The sequence below is a fragment of the Cynocephalus volans genome, unplaced genomic scaffold, assembly GCF_027409185.1.
Source record: "Cynocephalus volans isolate mCynVol1 unplaced genomic scaffold, mCynVol1.pri scaffold_35, whole genome shotgun sequence".
NCBI lineage: Eukaryota > Metazoa > Chordata > Mammalia > Dermoptera > Cynocephalidae > Cynocephalus > Cynocephalus volans.
The window spans coordinates 2,701,526-2,723,191 of NW_026902463.1; the positions used below are offsets into that span (position 1 = coordinate 2,701,526).

The 21,666-nt window shown below is 47.6% G+C and overlaps 1 pseudogene; it reads right to left on the bottom strand.

Annotated features, from left to right (window-relative positions):
- Positions 1-4,647: 4,647 nt before the first annotated feature.
- On the bottom strand, positions 4,648-20,356 carry LOC134369100 (histone-lysine N-methyltransferase PRDM7-like; annotated as a pseudogene).
- Between the last annotated feature and the right edge of the window lie 1,310 nt (positions 20,357-21,666).

Consider the following 21,666-nt stretch of genomic DNA (forward strand, 5'->3'; position numbering starts at 1 on the left):
GGGTGCCCTAGTCTGACATTTGATCCGGGAAGCCTCATGGGCCTGGGTATGCGATGCTGGGGGTGAGGAGTGTGTTGGGCAGTGACACAGGTGGGGGCTTGATGGGGCTGTGGCTTCAGGTGATGTGAGTGGTGGGATTAGATTCTGGAGGAGGAACCGTCAGGAGCACTAACGTGCAGAGCTGGGGCATGAAGGGGAGTGGGGGGTGGGGGACAGTCCCTATGTCTGGCTCAGAGTGACGCCCTGGCATAGGCACAGCAGACCCCATCTCTGTTGTCTGGACACCCCTTAGCCCCCAGGGGAGGTGGCCACTTGGTGGCTGCATAGATGCACCTGGCACTGGGGAGAGGAGCCCAGGCTGGAGGCGGCAGTGCTTGTGTCATCAGCATAGCGATGACAAGGAAGGGACGAGGGGACGTCTGTCACCAGCAGACCCCGAGGGTGGTCAGGGGCCATCCTGGCTGAGGCCGGTTCTGAGCTACACACGGCAGCGGCCTGGGTGGCTCGAGCCTCTCAGTTCAGACGCGTCACGCCTCTAAATCCAGCTGCTGTGAAGTTGCCATGGCGCAGGCTGGTGGCTCAGAGGGCTGCTCTGCTGTGCATCGCTGGGGTGGGGGGCAGCAGAGGCGCTCTGCCCTAGGGAGGGTCTAGCGGTGTCAGCACTGCCTCCTGGCTGTGGGACTTTCCGCACGTGCTGCGGTTTCCACGGTTCCCACTCTGCATGGCACTGTGTATCGAGGAGGCCGCCCCCTACCTCCCAGGTGTCCACGGCCTGTTTGGATGACAGAAGCAGGGCAGAGAAGCTGCTGCTTGAGCTATCCAGGGGAGCAGCTGGATCCCAGCCCTCTTCTCAGCCCCTGAGCCCACACCGGTGCTGCCGCAAACGGCCTGTTTATCTGACTCTCTAAAAACTAAATAGCAGGTTTTCACCTGTTCCCAGCTGCAACAGGACTTCAGCAAGGCTTGGGGGGAATCCTGATCTCCAGGGACAGGAGAACTGGGATAGATTCTCTCCCCCTCCTCCATTTCCCAGACACCTGCAGAATAAAAGAGTCATAATTTTTTTTTTTTTTTTTTTTTCCTGGAGGACCTCTTGGGAGAACTTAGGGGAAAAACATCAGGAAAATCATACTTTCAAAAAAAATGAAAGAATTAGTTCATGACTCCAGCACCTTAAATATCATGAAGGAACTTCTGGGAACCAGCAGTGAGTGCTTGATGAGGACACGTGATTTCATCCCAGAGAGACGGTGAAACTTCGCAGCAGACTCAGAACCTACTTACAGCACGCCTGCGGCATCGCCAGGGCTAGACTGGGCTCTAGGTGTTTAGGAGTGTAAAGGGCAGTCTGCGCATGAGTTTCCAGGGGCTGCCACAACAGAGGACCACGGGCCGGGCAGCTCGAACAGCTGAAGCTTGAACAGCAAGGTGTCCTCTCTCACCGTTCTGGGGCACAAGCACAAGATCGAGTGTCAGCAGGACTGGCTCCTTCTGAGGCTGTGGGGAAGAACCTGCCCCATGCTTCTCTCCCAGCTTCCAGAGGCTGCAGCGGCCTTGGCTTGTAGATGGCCGGCTTCCCCCGTGCACGTCTTTCCTATACCCAAACTTCCTCTTTCCGTAAAGACACCAGTCGTATTGGATTATAGGCCCATGATAATGACATAATCTTACCCTGATCGTCTGTAAAGACCCTATCTCCAAACAAGGTCATATTCACAGGTACTGGGGATTATGACTTTTGGGGGAAACACAATTCATGCCATACCAGTCTGCCTTTCAAAGATATACAAGCAATCACAGACATACATAATAATATCAATAGCTAACTTTTACTGAGTACATACCATGTGCCAGACATGGTGCTAAGCACGTTACACTCATTCATTAACCCTGCAACAGCTCTGTGAGGTAGTACTATGGGCTGAATTGTGCTCCCCCACCCCAGTTCATAAGTTGAAACCCTAACCCCCAGTAGCTCAGAATGTGACTGTATGTGGTCTCACAGTGATAAAATGAGGTTGTGTGTTAGGGCTGGCCCTAATTAAATGTCCTGTTCTTATAAGAAGAGGGAATTTGAGCACAAAGAAGGGATGCTTGTGCATAGTGAAAAGACCACGCGAGGACACAGGGAGAAGAGGGCCTCTCGAGAAACTGGCCCTGCCACACCTCGATCTTGGCCTGCCAGCCTCCAGGACTGTGAGAGGATAGAGCTCTGCTGCTGAAGCCCTGTTCTTGGTATTTTGTTATGGCAGCCCTGACAAACTCGTACAGGCAGGAACATATACTCTCCCTGTTCTTCTGACAAAGAAACTGAGGCACAGAGTGTTACCAACCGGCCAGGCTTGCCCTGCCCTCTCGCATTAAACAAATGACCTCGAAGTCCAAAAGCTGATGCAAGGATTGGAAGGTTTATTCAGATTACACGTATTCAACTAAATTTCTAACCAAGCAAACAAACAAAGAGAAAAGAGGAGCAGTGGGGTCCAGTTCAGCCTAGTCCCAATCTGCGGGGCCAACCTACTCCATTAACAAGAATAGATAAAAGCAGTTCTCCCCTTTGTTTTCAGCATAAAGAAGAAAAGTACCAACTAGATTTAAATCAGAAAAACAAAGCATAGCCAGGAGCCCTCCACAGTGCACCTGTACAGACGTGGATACAATCCAGCAAACAGAAGAGGGCCGGGAAAGTCAGAGAAACGTAAAGAGAATAAAGCATTGACTTGTCAGAACTTAGGCCAGGGACTCCAGGAGAGATCTGCCAGCAGCAGAGACATGGGAGCAAAATAGTCCCAGTGGCCACTTGCCTCTTGCAGCTGGAGTCCTCTCCAATGCCCTTCCAATTTTTGCCAGTGATTAAGTTAGGCTCTCGGATTGCAAAGTCATAGAAATGAACAATGTACCCAGCAGTAAAGCAAGCAGCGCTTTATTAAAAGAGGAGATGGACTTATGCATGAGGGGGGTAGCAACAGTAAAGCTAGCCCCCCCCAGGGGAGCTGCTCAGGGTCTTTTTATAGGAAAGGAGTTAAGGGGTGGCAGGCAGCATCACAGGAGGTGGTCCGTTCTGTTCTTCCTGGTTGTGTCATGGGTGCATGCTCAGTAGGCAGTGCTGTTCATCATTGTCACCCCAGGAGGGTCATTGTAGCAGTCACCTTGATACTTTGTGCACAGGTGGGAATTCCTAAAGCGGTCTTAGGTTAAACTGTAACTTTTACAATTATAGTAAACAAGCCACTCAGGAAATATCTGTTTCCTGTCTTATGTCAGTCTGTTTTGTCAGGGCAGCCCATGGGGTAATCATTTGCATGGAGGGGTCTCATGACTGAGGAGTGGAAAAGTAACAAAGTGTCTTCTGCAGGGAAAATGGAGTCAGTTTGGTTCACAGGCTTAGCCTTACTGTTTCAAGAGAGGTTTAGTGACTTGGGTCATGTGGTCAGGACCCGACAGGAACAAGGCCTCTCTCTGCAGCACACACACTCTGGGGTGCTGTGCTGCACTTCCTTAGACTCCCTGGAAAAATGTGATTCCTCAGTGCACCCTCAGTGTGCAGGAGCGTGAGTGTGGAGGTAAAGCCCGTTTCAACCATTTTAAGCAAATGGGCACGAGGCGGAGGAATATGGGATATGTTGTGGAATGAATGAAGGACCAAGCCCAAGAGCGAGAGGCAGAGCTGGCCGCAGAGATAGCTGGGTGCGGACTGGATGCACTAGGCTTTGTCTCCTGTTCCCCCTACTCCCTCGGAGGAAGACCTGGCTCTTCTCCCATCACAGATCATGTGCCACACCTCACAGTCTGTGATGAGTTAGATTGATTTAGCTAATGCCATTTTTACTGTTCGAAAAGTGTCCTTGTTTGAACCCACCCCCCAACATCTATGGTGAAAATTGAAGCTTAAAAATTGCCCTGTTCTTACAAAAATTTTAAATTCTGCCTGCCTTTGCTGTTTCCCGCCTATGCTGTCCCTGACTAATAAAACCAAGGGCTGTATCTGGATTTATCTAGACAACCTGAGGAGGAAACCGCCCTGTGGAAGTTTTTGCTGTCCCTAAGTGATTAACTGGCTTGTCTTGGCTTCTGTAACCAGCTGGAAGGAGGCCTCGCGAAACCCTCTCCCTCCTCACACTAGGAGGAAACGTGTGTGACTATATGATTTTCTTGCCTGTGTGACTATGTGCCTTTAATAGACCCTTTCAATTTAAACTCAGGGCTCTTCTCTTACCAGAATATCTGGAGAGACAGTTGCCGGTAAAGACCCCCTTTTAAAATTCTCATTTGGGCGTTCTGTTTCCTTTTCCGTGCGACAGCCTCACCACAAGTCCAGCTGCGGAGAGACTGGGATCCAGGGTGATCAGATTCCCACGGGGCAGATTTCCACTGGCTGCTGCCAGCCCAGCACTGTGGGAGTTGGTGTTTAGTGGGTGCAGAGTCTCAGTCTGGGAGATGAGAGAATTCTGGAGAGAGACAGTGGTGATGTTTGCACAGCAGTGTGAACGTGCTCAATACCCCTGACCTGGACACTTAGATGGTCATGATGGTCAGTTCTATGTTACGAATGTTTCACCACAATAAAGATTATTCCTTAGAGAGAGATACTGACGGGTGCACTGAGAGATGGGCTTAGATGGGCCCCACTTGGGTTGGGCCCCAACCTTAAGCCATGCAGCTTGCGAGGCGCCGTGGCTGGGCGCTCGCAGGGGTCAGTGGCATGGCCAGGGAGGTCAGTCCCCAGCCCAGGATGGCGCAGGCAGCAGAAAGGCGTCCTGGCGAGGGATCATCCCGGGGCTGTCCAGGGCCAGGGGACCCTCGGGCTGCAGCAGCGAGTAGGACTAATGGTCCCAGAGGGAGCGCGGCTGTGAGGGCGTCGTGTCCATCCATACTCGGGTGGCCACACGGCAGAGAGCAGGTGTCCGCGAGAGCCCTCCTGACCGACGGGCGGAGCAGCGGACCTTGGGTCGCGGTGCGTGCGGCCCGTCTCTGGACCCTCCGGGCCGGGTCCAGACAGCTGTGGGGCGGCGAAGCCTGGAGCCCGGGAGCCCGGGGCTCGCAGCCGCACCGCAGCGTGAGCCCCGGGGACGTGCGCCAGGCGCGGTCCGGGGCGGGAATCAGGACGGGGAGGGAGCCAAGTAGCGAAAGGGGCAACCGGGGTGCCGCCCAGGTCCAGGCTCTGCCAGAGGCTGCGCGACGCCCGCCGTGAGCCTCCCAGCGCCCGGGCACCGCCGCGCGCCCCAGGCCACCTGCTCGCCGGGGCCCAGCAGCCACGCCGCTACCCCCGTCCAACGCCCCGCTCTCTGCTGGCGCCACCCGGCCCACCAGCCACACCCGCCACACCCGCCACACCCGCCACACCCGTCACCGCTCGGCTTCACTGGGCTCCATCCGGCCCACCCGCCACCGCTCGGCTCTACCCGCCACCGCTCGACTTTACTCGCCACCGTCCGGCTCCGCTCCGTCCCATCCGCCAGCATTCGGCTCAGATGGCAGCCTGAGGGTGGGGTGCAGGTGTAGGTCCTGCAGAGCGACAGCTGAGGCGCAGGTGTAGGTGCCGCAGAGTGACAGCTGGGGTGCAGGTGTAGGAAGTGGGCAGCTGGCAGACAGGAGGTTTGCCCCTACTTTAGCTGGTTCCCGAGTGTCCACCTTCTGACTGCATCCTTCACCCTCTCCGCGAGCCAGATGGAGCCTGTCAGCAGGTGGGAAGCCGAGCGTGCAGGGCGTCAGCAGTCCAGGGGATCTGCCATCACCGGACAGGGGCTACCTGAGCAGAGCTTGAGCCACGACGCCAGGTGTAGCGGATTGAATCGTGCCCCCCCAAAACTCATTGCAGCTTGAATTGTGTCCCCCAAGTTTTATGTATTAGAAACTTGGCCCCCACTGTGACTGTTAAGAGGGTGAGAAATCCTATTAGGATAATTGAAAGGAGGAGCCTTAAAGAGGTGATTGGATTGTAGGACCGTGCAGTAGTGAATGGATTAATAATGGTGGTCAGGCGTGTGGTTCTGAGGGCTTTAAAAGAAGAGAGAAAGAGTCTGTCTGTCTGTCTGTCTGTCTATCTCTCTGTCTGTCTCTCTCTCTCTCTCTTTCTCTCTCTCTTGCTTTTCACCATGTGATCTGCTTGTACCCACCGGCTGCCTGCCACTTTCCGCCTTGAGTAGAAGGAGCATGAGGCCTGCGTCAGATGCAGCTGTCCCAAAATCCTGAGCCAAATAAACCTCTGTTCTTTATAAATTACCCAGTCTCAGGTATTTCTGTTATAGCAACACAAAAATGGGCTAATACACCAGGGTCTGTGACTAAATTTTGCCACATATTGGCTGAGTTCTTGGGTAATTTGCCAAGAAATGGAGATTTTTATAATAGTGTGCTTATGTACAAATATATCACTCTGTATCTCTCACTGGATAATTCTCTCATTATATGAATATCTTACTATATAAATATCTCAGCACATATAGCTCACTGTATGTATCTCTCACCATATGAATATCTCACTATAACTATGTCACTATATATTTCTCTCACTATATATATCTCTCACTATATATCCCTCACTATATGAATTCCTCACTATATATATATATCTCACTTTATATCTATCACTGTATATCTCACACAATCAAACTCTGCTCTCTTGTTCTTTTCCATCTATCACAGTATTATCGATGTCACTGGCTGCTTCTGAGTTTATGTGGGTTGACACACATGGAGTTTAGGACAAGGTCAGGCAGATGTGCTCAGTGTCAGCTCTCTGAAAGTCATCAGCTGGGGGACACTGGGGTGAATTCTGAGATGTGTGATGGTTCCTGCCCACCTCCGGGCACCATGGGTACATTGCTGAGGGTCAGATTGGACAACGGGTAGATTGTGGTGACAAGATCCACCCAGGGGAATGTGGGTGCCCAGACACCTCAATCCCAACACCCGGCATGGTCCTGTGACTGCCATCCCTGGCTGCACTTCAGGCGCTCTGGGGATGCTTCTTTTTTCATTCTGGCAAGTTGATTTGAAATTCTTATGTGGTCTTCATAGGGTTCAGGGCTACCTGTGATCCATGTGCAGGCCCCTTCTCAGTCTGGCTTCCACTCTCGTCTACTGAAAGGGAATAGGCAATGTAGACAGGGTTGTGATTCCCGGTTGGAAAGCAAGATACAGGAGTTTTGAGAAATGGTTTCAGCTCCAGAGCTGTGTGGCCCCGAGCCCCACCCCAAGACCCCAGGGGGTGGGTTCTGTTGATGGGAACTGCAGGGACAGGGAGGCCAGTATTGCAGGGGTTAGTGTTAGGATTACACTTCGAGGTTTAGGGCTGGATATCATGGTTGTGGTTAGGGTTGCTTCTCAGGTTACCTCAAACACTTCCTTACCTTGAAAGGGCCCAGGCAAGCGCTTCCTCTACTCAGTCGCATTTTTCTAGGATCCGAATTGGCTCCAGCATTTTGTTTAAGATTCCCCATATGACCTTGTGATGTATCCAATGCAGTCAGTCTCCAGCATGTTGTTTAAATCCTGTAACCCTGAACCAGCAAGTGGATGTTTTGGCAACCTTTGATTTCCTTCCTCAGCATTCTGAGCACAGCAGGACAGCCACGACACTTCTGCAGGGATGACTTTTGGCACTTTTCTTAGAGGACTTAAATGCTGTTTTTGCGACTCTGGGTTTCATCACAACTTCATTGCTTGTGATGCACTTGCCAACTCCAGGTCTGCCTGGCTTTTTCTGTGAACTCACCACCTCTCTGACTCTCTCTCAACAGCAGAGTCTGATCAGAAATTGGCTCCCACGTTGAATGCTGTATGACAGTCACAGCCCTAAGGGGCACAGGACTTCAAGTCTGGGCCTGTGTCCTGCCCACCTAGCTCCCTTGAGTTGTGCCTAGACAGGGCCTTGAGTCACGTGGGGCACCCAGGCCAGGCAGTGCCCCCGAAGCTCAGAGCCCACCTGGCACAGGATCATCAGCTTTCTCCCCTGTGCCCGCCGGCCTCCCGCTGAAGACACACTCAGTCTGTGCAGTGACCTGGTTTTCTTCTCTGTGTGAGGGCTCACTCCCAAGAGGGGACAGGGACAGGAGGAGGAGCAGGGGGTGTAGTGCCATCCCCATCTCCCCCCAGCTCTTCTGTGGAACCCTGGCCCTGGATACCAGCCTTTTATACCCCGTCCTGTGTTCCCCAGCTTCAGACAGGTCACAGTGGAGTCCCCAAAATGTTACTCCCATGACTCTATCCATCTACGACCTCCTAGAGGATTCTCCTCCTGAGTCCCCGCCCAGGCAGACTTGTCCCATGACTCCTTCCCTTTTCTAGGCCCCGCCTCCCTCTCCCCCATTTCAGAGACTTAATTTTACAGGTGGAAATTTTGGGACTGGGGGAGAGGACCTACGCAGGAGCATACCCTGATTATATGTAGGGCAGCCTCAAACCCAGATCCCAGCAGTCTCCCCCCGCCCCCCCTTGCACTGTTTCCCGGAGCTGGAGGAGGAGGGACCAAGAGCCCACAGCTGGTGAGGGCTCTGTCATTAAAGGGTTTGGGACCACCCCACCACTGAAGCCCTGCTCTGTAAACGTGCCCCAGATCCTGGGGCTGCAATTGCCCCCTCTGCTATGATACCTGATACCCAACCTGATGACTGGACCCATAGAGAAGAAGTTGGGGCCTTGGCCAACTGGTTTCCTGACTCCTTTTCCTTTTCTCTTGAGTTCCCACTCGTGTCTGTGCCTGGCTTTCGCCTCTGAGGCTACAGAGATGGGGGTAACGGGAGAGACCATGGGGTGCTGGTGGGGGTGGTCCCCTCCCGACCCATCCCTGTCTCCATCTCCTCCCCTGGTTCTCTCCCTGGGCCCAGGAGGTGATTTAAGTGGGACTTGGTTCCCGTGAGACCCGGCTGAGAGTCTGAGTTCCCGTGGCCTCCCGGACTCTCTCGCCTTCGGAACTGGGGACGAGGTACACTGCCCGTGCTGCAGGTGTGTGTGGGAACAACGTTTATTGGAAAAGGAGGCCAGAAGAACATAGAGGGGAGCTATGTGGGACATGGAGGGGATCTGTACCTGTCCATAGCCCGTGAGCCCTAAAGGAATCCCGGCCCCCGCACATTTTCTGCCTCATCTCTGGTCATGAAAGTGGAGGGTGTGTTTGATCGCTTACATCTTTTTCGACACTCCTGGGGAAGGCAAGAGGTCAAAAGACGTTCTCTGAAGCCCCCTCAGTGCTGGGGCGTGGAGGTGTGTGGTGGCCACCTCTCTCTCTGTTGAGATGTGGTTTTATTGCTGGGGCTTCTCCCTTGTGTGTGTCCTCTGGTGTAGGATGAGGCCTGACTTGTTACTGAAGCCTCTCCCACACTCTCCACACTTGACTTTTGCAATTCTTGAGATTTCTAACCCCACAAATAATTTGCCTGTGTCCTCTGGATGCACTTTCTGGCCTGTTCTGGAATCTTCTTGAGAACTCCCCATTAGTCCTTTGGGTGGGCTGGAAAATGTGTTTGAAATTCTCCTCTGCTTTGTCCTTTTATATAAGGGGTTGGACCCTTCTTTGACCCCTTGACCTTCAGCCTTGTCATTCTAGCTGTGTGGATCAGAACGTTGCTGCTCCTGATTCTGACCAACTGGATGGAGATTCCCTGGCTGGAGAAGTTCTCTTGCAGATGTCCCTGGGAAGGTCTGAGAGGAGTGATTGTGTTCCACATGTTGCCTGAGGAATTTCTGACTGGAGAAGGCCAGAGGGCTTGGAGAACATGGGTGGATCTCTGGCTTTTGTTCTGCTGAAAAAGGAAGTTTTTGGTTAGGCGAGATGTAGACAACACTGTCTGGGACATCTGCTTTGTTGTATGGTAAGGCCTGCTCCCCTAATCATTCCTCATGTGGTAACGCCTGCTGTCTCCCACCGAGTGTTCCTTTACAGTCTTTTTTCATTCCATTTTTGTTCTCTACATCTTCCTCAGAAACCCAGAAATCCTAGGTCAAGGGCCTTGTCTATGTATCAGCCAAACCAGGGACCTTCAGTAGCATCAGAGGCAGCTTCAGTCTTTATACAGAAGGAACTGCAGTGACTTTGCCACACACACTACAAGTATCTTCTGGGTCATATCATATCGTCTTCTCCCCCTAATCTCTGGGTACTTTTCCTGATAGAGCATCTGCAGCTATTTTATTCTACTGAGAAATAATAACTGACTTTGGATTACATAGATGGTGATAGATTTTGGATGTGTTGAACCCTCAAAACTCATGTGAAATTCTGATCCCCAATATGGCAGTGTTGGGAGCTGTTTGAGTCATGGGGGGAAGATCCCTCATGAATGAATTAATGTTCTCCCTGGAAGGTGGCAGTAGTGAGTGAGTTCTCACTCTATTAGTTCCCACGAGAGCTGGTTGTTTAAAAGACCCTACCACCTCCCCCATCTCTCTTTCTCATGCTTCCTCTTGCCGCTTGTACCTGCCAGCTGCCTGCCACTTTCCACCATGAGTAGAAGCAGCCTGAGGCTCATGCCAGATGCAGCTGTCCCAGTATCATAAGCCAAATAAACCTCTGTTCTTTATAAACTATCCAGTCGCAGGTATTGTGTTATAGCAACACGAAAAGGAGCTGTTATGGATGGACTCATCCTTAGTGACTTTTCTTATGAGGGAAAAGGGATCTATAAAGTCAGGAACCACTTCTTCTGGAGATGCACAAATGTAGAAGGCAGTGTAGAGTAATGGTTAAAGAACACTGAATTTGAGTTTCCCCCGTCAAAGACATTTAATTGAGGACTCTTGTGTACCTGGTTCTCCATCAGGAAGTGGGATTCAGAGTGGTCCAGTCCCCCTTGAGTAAACGACTCTGGTTCCTGCTGCCTAAACTAGATTGTGAATTGCTTCTCTCTCTGTCCACAAATCATAAAATGAAAATATGTCCTTCCTTGGGTGACACGCCAAATATTCCTACTTGAGTTATTTCATTCAGTCTTAGGCCATTTCAAATTTAATAGAAAGTTCTGTTTTAATTATATCCCTAATCAGACTTCTTACCTCCTGACTCCCACCTTTATCCAAACCACCATCCTCTCTTACCTGGAGTCTAAAGTGGACTCTGATGGGATTACCCACTGCAGTTTATTTTCTGAAAATTAACCAAAACTCCACAATTGTTTCCATCTTAGGAAAATCCCCAGTTTCTGGGCAGGAATCATGGGCACTACATGTCCAGGCTTCTGTGTATCTCTCTGACCTCTGCTCTCTTCTCTGCTTCCTTCACCTGGGTGGTCTCAGCCATTTCTCAAACACCCTCACTCTCTCCTGCCTCAGGGCTGTTGCACGAGCTGCTCCCTCTGCCTGGAGTCCTTTGCCCACAACTCTGCACCTCTCAAATGTTATGTCCTGAGAAGAACCTTCCCTGACCGTCCCTTGTCACACCCTCCCTCTCCTCATGATGATCTCTAGGCTATTTTCTGGATTAGTTGTCTTGAAAGCACGAATCACTGTCTGATATGCACATGCCTGTGCGTGTCTGCGTGTTTCCTTAATTCACGTGTCAGCTGCTCAAGAGCACATATTCTGATCATCCTGTTCTGTGTGTATTTCCTGTTCCTGGAACATCGTCTGGCACAGAGTAGGAAATCACGTGACAACTAATTGAAATAATGAATGAATGAAAAACAACATATGCATGTTATTTAGGAATATGGAAGAAATTAAGAAACAATTAAAAGAGCCAGATGAAACTGCCTTGATAAAAGAGCTGGTAGGTGCTTGAGACTTGTTCTTTGTCTCTAAGCCCGTCAGGACTATATGTTGTTATATATTTTTCATATAAAGAAGTTAAAAAAATAAAATAAGAACAGAAATTTCAAAATATAAATTGTCCCTAAGAGTCAAAGGCAAATGAAATGAATCCTTAATTTCAGAAGCACCTGATTTGAAATTTTTCCATCTTTCGACTGCATTTTACTCTACTTAAGAGTTGTACCATGAAAATTCCCAAGGAGAATTCTTTCTCTTCTGTTCTATTTAAAGAATAATAGTGGTGCCCACCTCTCCCTGCTGTGAGCTCTTTCTTCCACTTGCTGTCCCGCTTGATACCCAGCTCCTGGCCATATTCATCCCCGTACCAGACCAGCAGTTCACAGCCCGGCCTGATGACCTGGCAAGTTCGATAGAAGATCTGCCCGTGGTATTGAAAGGCCACCAGGTTCTGCTCCTCATCATCCCGGGCACAGTTCACATACCTGGGGTTGAGGCAGACAAAGGGACAGAAAATAACAGGCAGTGAGTCTCCACTACCTGCCAGGGCCATGTTGGGCTTGTCACCAGATGGTCAAGGCCCCCATGCTGTGACGGGCCATGCCGTTACCCTCCTCCAGGAACCTGCTGTTCATACCTAAGCCTCTTTCTCCAAGTCCTGCTTATGGTGCTCATCCTGCCTGGAATGCTTTTCCCCCCCTTGCCTACTTATCCATTCTTCAAAGCCCAATTACAGACTTACCTCCACCTTGATTGGCCATAAAACACTGACTTCTCACTTCTCTAAACTCTGAATCGATTTCTGCTCATAGCACAGAATTTGGTGTTTGATCAATCATGTACTCCGCTTCTGGATTAGCACACATCATTCTTTACTCACCCCAAGTCTATCTTCTTTTAAGAGACCTTTCTCTAATCTCCCATAGATTACCTAGGTGCCATTCACCTGCCTCCCTGGGTTCCCATAGAAACTTAGAGGTCCCTTTGTCCTAGCATGGAAATACAGAATAATAACAGCATGTCCATATTCTTATCTTCTAATAAAATGAGAGTCCCTCATGGAAAGGGGCTGGTCCATGCAGCACAGAGGCCCGTGACCACCCTGCAGCTCACTTCTCAGGCTTCAGGTTTTAATTTCATTGAAGCTGGCAAGATTTCCTGCCCTCACAGATTAAAGGTCCCTTGTTTTACATTGTCTTGGCCTTGTGTACTTCTCCTATAATCAAATGTTTCACATCTCCGCGCAATAGTCCTTCACGAGGGCATGGGTTGTGTGATCTGTTCATGTGATGTACTCCATTTTCTAAACAAGAATATAGTAAGTGCATAATAAATGCTGATTAGATCAATTAAAGTGCGAATCCAGCATCCCCAATGAATCTAGGCTCCTCAGCGTTTATTCTGGTGCCCCAATTTTGTCTATCATAGAGATTTAGTTTTTTCATAAAAGAAATGGTAATATTTATATTTTATCTCTTTTTCCTGGATGTTCATAATATGAAAGAACATTGTAAGGAGAAAAGAGAGTGTAAAAACCATCGAGGGAGGCATGCTGAGGAGGAAAGAAGCCGAGCTTGAGAGAGATGAGTGTCCCTGCTGGAACCCGAAACCTATTGGCCTTACCTCATCCAGTTGGCCCGAGATTTGTCCTTTCCATCCACATACTCATAGCAGTTTCTCCCCTTGGTGATCTGAGTTTCAGAAAAATAAGTTAGTCATTTTGGGGTTGAGGGGCAGGTAATAATCAGAATTATTTTATTGTACTGTCATCGATGCATTTTGAGCCTGCATGGATTCAGCCGCCAATGGTGACACATGCTGCGTACTCCTCAGCATCATCTACACATCTGAGTTGATTTGTCCAGTCAGAGCAGAGGCCCCATAGGGAGAATGCACTTTTTCTGTCTCTGTGCCACTTTTCTCCGGCTCACCCTCTGACCTTTAAATAGGAGTTCCAGGTTCATGCAAAGACCACTAAGTACACAGAGCTAACCATGTTGCCAGTATCCATGTTCTAGCATGTAGAAGGTGATGTCCCACCAAAGGCACAGAAGGGATATAGGAAACCAGAAGATGGGGTAAGATAGGCCCTTTTCACCATCCAGGAGTAGCCACTGTTGGCTGCCTCTTCATCTTCTGTGATCTGGCCCTCAAAGGGGCCAAAGTGCAGACCCAGTGGAAGATCGGATCCCTCATTCCATACTCCAAGCCCGGCCTCAGGGATGCCCGACGGCCCAATTCTCAGCCCAGGGGGCAAAGTGAGGGCTGAGCGGTTGGGATGCCCCTTGTCCACTGCACTGTCCTTTACAAATGTAGGGGGACCATGAGCCACACAGCTGTCGATGAAGAAGTCCTGGCATTTCTCACAATCTGGAGGCGAGAGCAGCAGGGATTTGGAAAAGTATAGTGCATGTTCCTGGATATAAAGAGCTTCAGAAAGAGCCCAGCAGTTACATAATTTAGCCTCAATCCTGTATCCCAAGCCACCAGAGTAAAGGAATGATTTGGGGTCAAACAACAAGATAAAATTATTCTACCGGGATATAGCCTTCTCCATGAGTGGGCCAAAAGGGTCACTTACACAGGTAGTCATCATCCTGAGGCTCATCGACCTCTTTGTATGACCGACCCTTTCTTTCTCGCAGGCTGTACACCTTCCCTTCAATCTCCTTTCTCTCGAGTTCTACATTGGAGAAGAGTAAGTGAGTGAAGTTAGGAGTCTGGAGTGTTTGTTTCTGTTTTTTCAGAAGATGTGAAATCTCTTACCATCAAATTATTATCTATCCTTCTACATACTCTGGCTCCCCACCCCTTCAGTACCTCTTAACTATTATTTCAGAGAGACTAAGACTCCACACTGACTACAGATGCATAAGTCAATTTTAATTTCTGGATTCCCCTGATCAGATTGAACCTCCCAAACTTTCTACTTACAAAACAGTTCATTCATGCATTTATTTATCCACAAAATATTTGTTGAGGGTGCATTACATATTAGGCATGGAACAAAGGCATGGATGTACAATAAGAAAATGTGGTCTCTATTATCACAGTTGTATGTATCAGTTCTTTTATATTTAATTTAATGCTTTTAAAACATATATGAGCTATATGTGTTTATCTTCATTTTACAGATTAGCTTTAAGGAGTGCAGAGAATTTATAATGTCTGCCCAAGGCCCTAATGATTCTGCGTGGATTAAAACAAGCGTGTGACTTCAGAGTTGGTGTTCCCACATGCTATTCAGTACAGTACCTAACTTCTGGTCTCAGCATAGTCCAGCTTAAGTGCAGGCCTATTGAAAGTCTACGCCACATATCTAGACCATACTCACCAACTTTTCTAAAGGACCTAGAGGGGATAAAGTCCCCAAATTATTTTCTCTTACCCAATTTTTGTCTAGAGTGCCGTCTGGAGGTACTTGCTTCTGCAGGAGGGGACACTCGTTTCTGGGCCTTCTCTGAGTCACTTGTGTTCAGGAAATCTGTTGTTCTGGGCAATTTCTTCAAACTAGATTCATTACTTAACAGTGCCCTGGACATTCCCTTTAATGTGAGAGTCACATATTAAAAACCAACATACATTTATTTAGTTTCTTAGGGCTTGCAACATGTTTTCACATGTAGGAGTTTTGTTCAACAGTCCCTTGAAAAACCTGGAGTGTCTGAATACCAGAGAGAAAAGGAAAGGCCTGATTGGGTAGTGACTCCAGGACTAGAACCCATGTCTTAAGGCTCTTTTTTTTCAACTTTCTCTATATACGTGAGAGTGAGGGAGGGAGAATATTTTGGAATACTAGCAGGAGACTCAACCAGGTCTGTGAAAGAAGGAGGTAGGGGCTTATAGAGAAAAAGAGGGGATCTTCTATGAACTAGTAGACTTTTGATGGAAAGAGAAATGTAGAAAAGCACAGAGGGTACAACACACATCTAGAAAATGAACAGTGAGGTTGGGAGGAGAAGAAACAGTTGGTATAAATGTATGCAGACAACTAAGAAAGTGATGCTAAGAGTTGCAAACTGCCATAACCAGGAAGTAATATTTAACTTTGGAATTGAATGAACTGGTTCCTGTACCAATTCTACTTAAGGAAGGGTGTACTATTAGTTAATTCTACTCAGCTTTCTGATCCACAAATTGGCATGCATTCTCATTCTTAATGGTATAGTGAACATGAAATGCAATAATGTTCACCAAAGTGTTTTGCGAGTTGTTAAATACAGTGCAAACATGAGATTAATAATTTCTCTTATAGTCCTGACATCGATTTACCTCCTCAACCATCTCTACAGTTGAAATCTAATTCAAAGATATTATCTTCAGCATTACTTGACCCTGTTACACGTATTTTAATTTGCAAAACTTGGAATCATTCAGAAAACATTCAGGGGGCCCTCAGGGGCTCTAAGCCTCACCTGGGACTCCTGAGAAAAATCGGGTATGGACCATGCTCTCAAAGAGCTCACAATACAGAAGCAGCAGGCTAAATAAATGATTCGAAACAGCATGACATTTGCCTAATTTGGGCCCAGAGAAAGGAGTAATTACTTCTTCCTACAGGGAGGAGAGTTTAAAATCAGTACCAGGATGCATTTCTACTGGATAGTGTAAAGTACATGAAGTGCTAAGTCATTTTCCTATCTGTTGTTTCTCAGTCAAACCTCAAACTTCTCAGGGCCTGGAGCAACTTTCTCACATCTGAATGCATCCCTTGTGAGAGAGTAGGAACTTTCTCCGTCTTCCTCTGGGACCGTGCGCAGTGCAAATTGACGGTATATTTGCAAGTTTCCCTCAGAGTGTCTTAGCCTATCTCTCACTTAGCACAGCAGACAAGAATTAGGTTGAAATAATCAGTCCGATGAATAATGTAAAGGTGTCTGGGTAAGGCAGCATGAACTTTACAAAACACGAAAGTTTTAATGAGCTTGTAAGTACTTTAGAGAATGAAGGAGTATTGGATTAGACTGAACCACTACTGACTGTGATCTCAAACATTTCTGTAGCTCAGTTTTTTCATCCACAAAATGGTTATAGTTATAGTTGTAAGTTTTGAGTGAGTTTGTTCATGTAAAATGCTTAAAATAAAGTCTGAAATATTGCAAAAATAAAACGAGTGGTAGTGATTATTGTTGCTCTTCTTATTAACTCTTAAAATGATGATGTCAGACATTGTGCTGAAGAGATCAGAAAAGAAAGGCAGCAGTCCTAGGATACTCTGCACATTCTCCTTCCCTTCCATGTGTTTGGATCTTCCATGAGGAAGATTGACTTGTCGATAGGATTTTTCAGTTACTCACCTTCTGGTGTTTACTCTGTCCCACTCTGAAGGCCGCCCGAGGAGGTTTGACTAAAAGGTGATGAGAAATCAGTGTTTTGGTCGGTAAATATTTCCCAGCTCAGAAGATTCTCATCAGGGACAGAGAATTCTGAACTAGAGTGACAATTCCAAGTATTATCCACGGGTGATTTGAAAACGGTTTCTGAAGTAACATTAAGACCTTTGCTTCTATTGGAGGCATTGCTAATTTTCTTAAAATGTTTTTTCTTTTTTTAAAATAGAACCCTGTATCTTGGTGTTAACACCACACTCTCACCAACTGAGGTAAATGGTCACCCACGACAAAGCAAAGAAAACAACACCAAACCTCATCTCTGCTTCTTCTTGTGTTCACAAGGTTTCCATTACATTTATCTTTTAAAAAATGAATTGGCTTAACTTTCATGGAAAAACGCTAAACAAAACCACACAATGGAGGAAAGGACAGTCTCTTCAAGAGACGGTATGGCGAAAAGTGGATCGCCATATGCAAAAGAATGGAGATTGACCCTTATCTTACACTACATACAAGAATAACATCAAAATAGATTAAAGACCTTAATCTAACACCCAAAAGTATAAAACTCCAAGAAGAAGACATAGGAGAAAGCTTCAAGAAATCGAATTTGGCCATGATTCCTTGGAAATGACAACAAAAGCATCAGTGACAAAAGCAAAAATAGACAAAGACACTATGTAAAGCCTGAAAACTTCTGAGCACTGAAAGAAAAAATCAGTGGAGTGAAAAGGCGACCTACAGAATGAGAGAAAATATTTACAAACCATATGTCTGAAAAAGGGTTAATACCTAGAATATCTAAAGAACTCCTACAACTCAACAACAAAAAAAACTCAGTTAAAAAATGGGTGCTATGACTGGATTTTGCTCCTCCAAAATTCATATGTTGAAATTCTAATTCCTGGTGTGATAACATTGGGAGATGGAGCTTTGGGGAAGTAATTAGGGTTAGATGAGTTCATGAGGGTGGGGCCCTCAGGATGGGAATAGTGCTTTTACAAGAAGAGGAAGAGAGAGATTCCCCCCAAGAGGTGGAAGCAACCTAAATATCCATCAACAAGTGAATAGATATAGAAAATGTGGTATATAAATACAATGGGCTATTATTCAGCCTTAGAACATAAAGAAACCCTGCCAGTGCTATGACGTGGACAAACCTTGAAGACATTTTGATAAGTTAAAGAAGCCAGTCACAATAAGTCAAATATGGCATGGTTCACTTATATGAGGTATCTAAAATAATCAAATTCATAGAAACAAAGTAGAATTGTTGCCAAGAACTGGGGCAGGAGGAAATGGTGTGTTGTTGTTCAACGGGTGTAGCTTTAGTTATGCAAGATGAAAAAGTTCTAGCAGTTTCTTGCACATCAGTGTGTATATAGTTAATAATATCAAACACTCAAAAATTGTTAGAAAGGGTAAGTTGCCGTTGTGTGATTTCTCATAAGAAATCTCAAAAGGAAAAAAAAAATTCTTGTAGAAATCCCACAAGATTTCTCGATAAGAGACGATAAAGTGACTAAGGTGGGGATCAACTGAGTGCAGATAACGATGTATGACAAACCATGGGGTTAGTCATGTCTTCTTCTAAGACCGTTGATCCAATGACTGAACTATTAAGACATTAGGGTTAGAAAGCTTTTTGGTGGATTTACAGTTCAATGAAAGTTTAGTTAATTTCCCGCTGATTAATTAACAATGTCTAGCAAAACCAGTCTTTCTTTTATTACTTTAAAGAATGATAAACTTTAAACATATAGAACAGTGTGGAGAATAATGCTGGAAATCCTATAAATCCATCACCATCCAATCCTATTTCAACATTCGGACACAGCTGATGGAAATGTTTTCATTTCGACTTTTTATTTCAAAATTCAAAAATAGACATAAAACAGACAAAAGAGCTAACTATGACGCAGTGAAGCCACCTGCCAGCCCTTCCTCCTTCTCTTGTGATAATAACTTCTGAGTTTGGTATTTCTTACTCACAGTCAGATTTTTATACGTTTAGCACTTATTACTGTATCTGTAAATAAAATATGTAATTATTTTACAGGTTTAAAACCTTTATATGAATAGCCTCTTACTGTATATACTGTATTGCATCTTGCTTGTTTGTTGAACATTTACGTTTTTGAGAGAACATGGTCTCCTTTGTTAACTCCTGAGATAAAGCCGAGACATCAACCCAGGATGGTTTCAGGAGGTCACCTCTAATTCCTCCTGGCCCCTCACCTTTCTGTAGAGGTGTCCATTCTTCATCAGAATCCTCAGTGTCATCCACTTGGTGCTTGGTCTGCCTTTGGTGACACAGGAAAGCTAGTTGAGAGGCTCCGACACCTGGAAAGAAGCCAAATCTTTGTCCTAAAAGGGAAGTGGTGAGAGGAGGAACAAAGGGTGGTGGCAATGGAAAGCACCACAAAGCCAGTGTGGCTCAGCGCGTGCTGGGAGAGTCTTGAACAAGGTCAAGATGTGAGCTCTGCATGACTAGTGCCGATACTCGGCTGTGCACTGACAAAAAAAAAAAAAAAAAAAAAAAAAAAAAAAAAAAAAGATGAGGAAGAACAAAATTTCCCCTCCAGATTTCTCTCCATACAGAAGGGAACTGTGGGCCCATGCAGCTGCCTAAGAGAGAGCCAAAATAACACGGGGACAGAAGACCTGTTTTATATTTCGCAGGCCGGTCTGCAACCAGCACTTGAAGTTACCTAAATTAATCAGCACATTATCGTTCCTTCTCACATTCCTATAGTGAATTTTCTCCAGTTCTCCCATCTCTGCCCATTCTTCCTTGGAGAAGTATATGGGAATGTCTTTGGAAGCATCTTTAGCCTAGAGAAAATAACATCAGTGATTTACTGCACACATCACAAGATCGAGTGGGGCCTTTCCTTCTGCCTTGTAATCTTAACAATCAGAACATAGGCTGGGGTCTTGGGGTGGTCTCTGTGAAACAAGGATAAAGATGTTCATTACCTCCCTCCCCAGATTGTGTTCTGTTTGAGAGAACACAGCATTTTCCTAGCTCTCCCCAACACAGAGAGTTTGATTCTTGTCTCCTTTTCTCCCTCATGTCCCAGACAGGACCAATTGTCCCCATTGCATGCACATGCACAGCCAGGGTCACACAGAGTTGCAGGCCACAAGTCTGTGGCCCTCCAGACACCAGCTGCTTGTCACTAGTACCCCCTCTCCATCCTTCGTACAAATCCTGCTTGGAGCTTCGCTCGACTTCCCCCACCTCTCACCATGGGCTTCCACCCTGTTCTCCCTGCATCTCCCTCAGGGTTCTCCTCCGGGGAGCTGTTTGAGCTCATGGTGCCGGGACAGGATGGCAGGCCCTGCTCCACCTCCAAGGTAGAGAAGGTCCCATGAGTCTCCCAGCTGCAAGGCCAAAGCTCCTGTGGAAAGAGAGGTTGTTGAGAGGGGGCCACAGCCCAGACCACTGCCCAGAGCCAGGCTCTGTCTTCTCCACTTGGCCAGGGTGTCCAGACCAGGAAGATGTGGGGACCCTGCAAGGACTGGAGGGCGTTGGGGAGGTCTGGGGGCTATTGACGGGATGGGGGGGTCTCTGCTGGCCATCACAGACCACCTAATGTAAGCTGTTTTGTTTCAGTTCCCCTGCATCTTGATGCATCTGAGGAAGGGTGGCAAAGGTGACTGAGGGTCAAGGCTAGGGGTCTTCAAGGGGATTCCTGAGGTGTGAGGGCTAGGGGAGTCCCATGGAGACCTTGAGGGCCCCTGACTGGTGGGACTCAGGTTACACTGATCAGCGGGGCTCTCCTCCAGCGAGAGGAAATGAACATTTCTCATAGGAAGGCTTCCGGGATCTCCACCAGGAGATTCTGGAAAAGTCTGGGAGTAAAGTAGCCTGGATCTCTAAGGAGCAGCAATCCCTCAGGCTGAGGAGATTGGGGGTCTCCAAGGCCAATGAGATTTGGGGTCTCTCAGGCTGAGGTTCTGGGAGTTTCTCAGGTCGAGGGGATTTGGGGTCTCTCAGGCTGATATTATTTGGGGTTTTTCAGGACAAGATTTTGGGTCTTTCGTGCTGAAGAGATTTGGGATGCTCAGGTTGAGAGGCTTTGGGATTCATCAGGTAAAGTGAATTTGGGGTCTCTCAGGATGAGAGGATGTGGCATTTTTGAGGCTGAGGAAACTCGGGGTCTCTCAGGCTAAGGAGATTTGGGGTCTCTCATTAGGGGGCATTAGGCTCTCTGACACTGACGTTATTTGGGGGTCTTTGAAGCTGACGGACGTTTCCAGGCTGAGCAGGATCTCTAAGGTTGGGGAAAATTGGTCTCTCTGTGGCTGCGGTATTTAGGGTTTCCCAGGCTGAGTGGGTTGGGGTGCCTTAGGCTGAGGGGAATTGTGATTCCTCAGGCTTAGGGTGTTTGGGCTCTAAGCATTAGAGGATTTGGGGTTCCTGTGGGTGAACGGTAGATTTGAAGGTGTCTGAAGCTGAGGTGCGTCGGTGTCTCAGGCCGAGGGGGTTTAAGGTCAGTCCAGGTTAGCGGATTCGAGGTCTCTTGGGGATCAGGGGATCTGGGGTTTCCCAGGCTGAAATTTGAAGGTCTTGGGCTGAAGGTTTACAAGGGTTTCTTACTGCACGGCAAAGACTTCCCGAGTT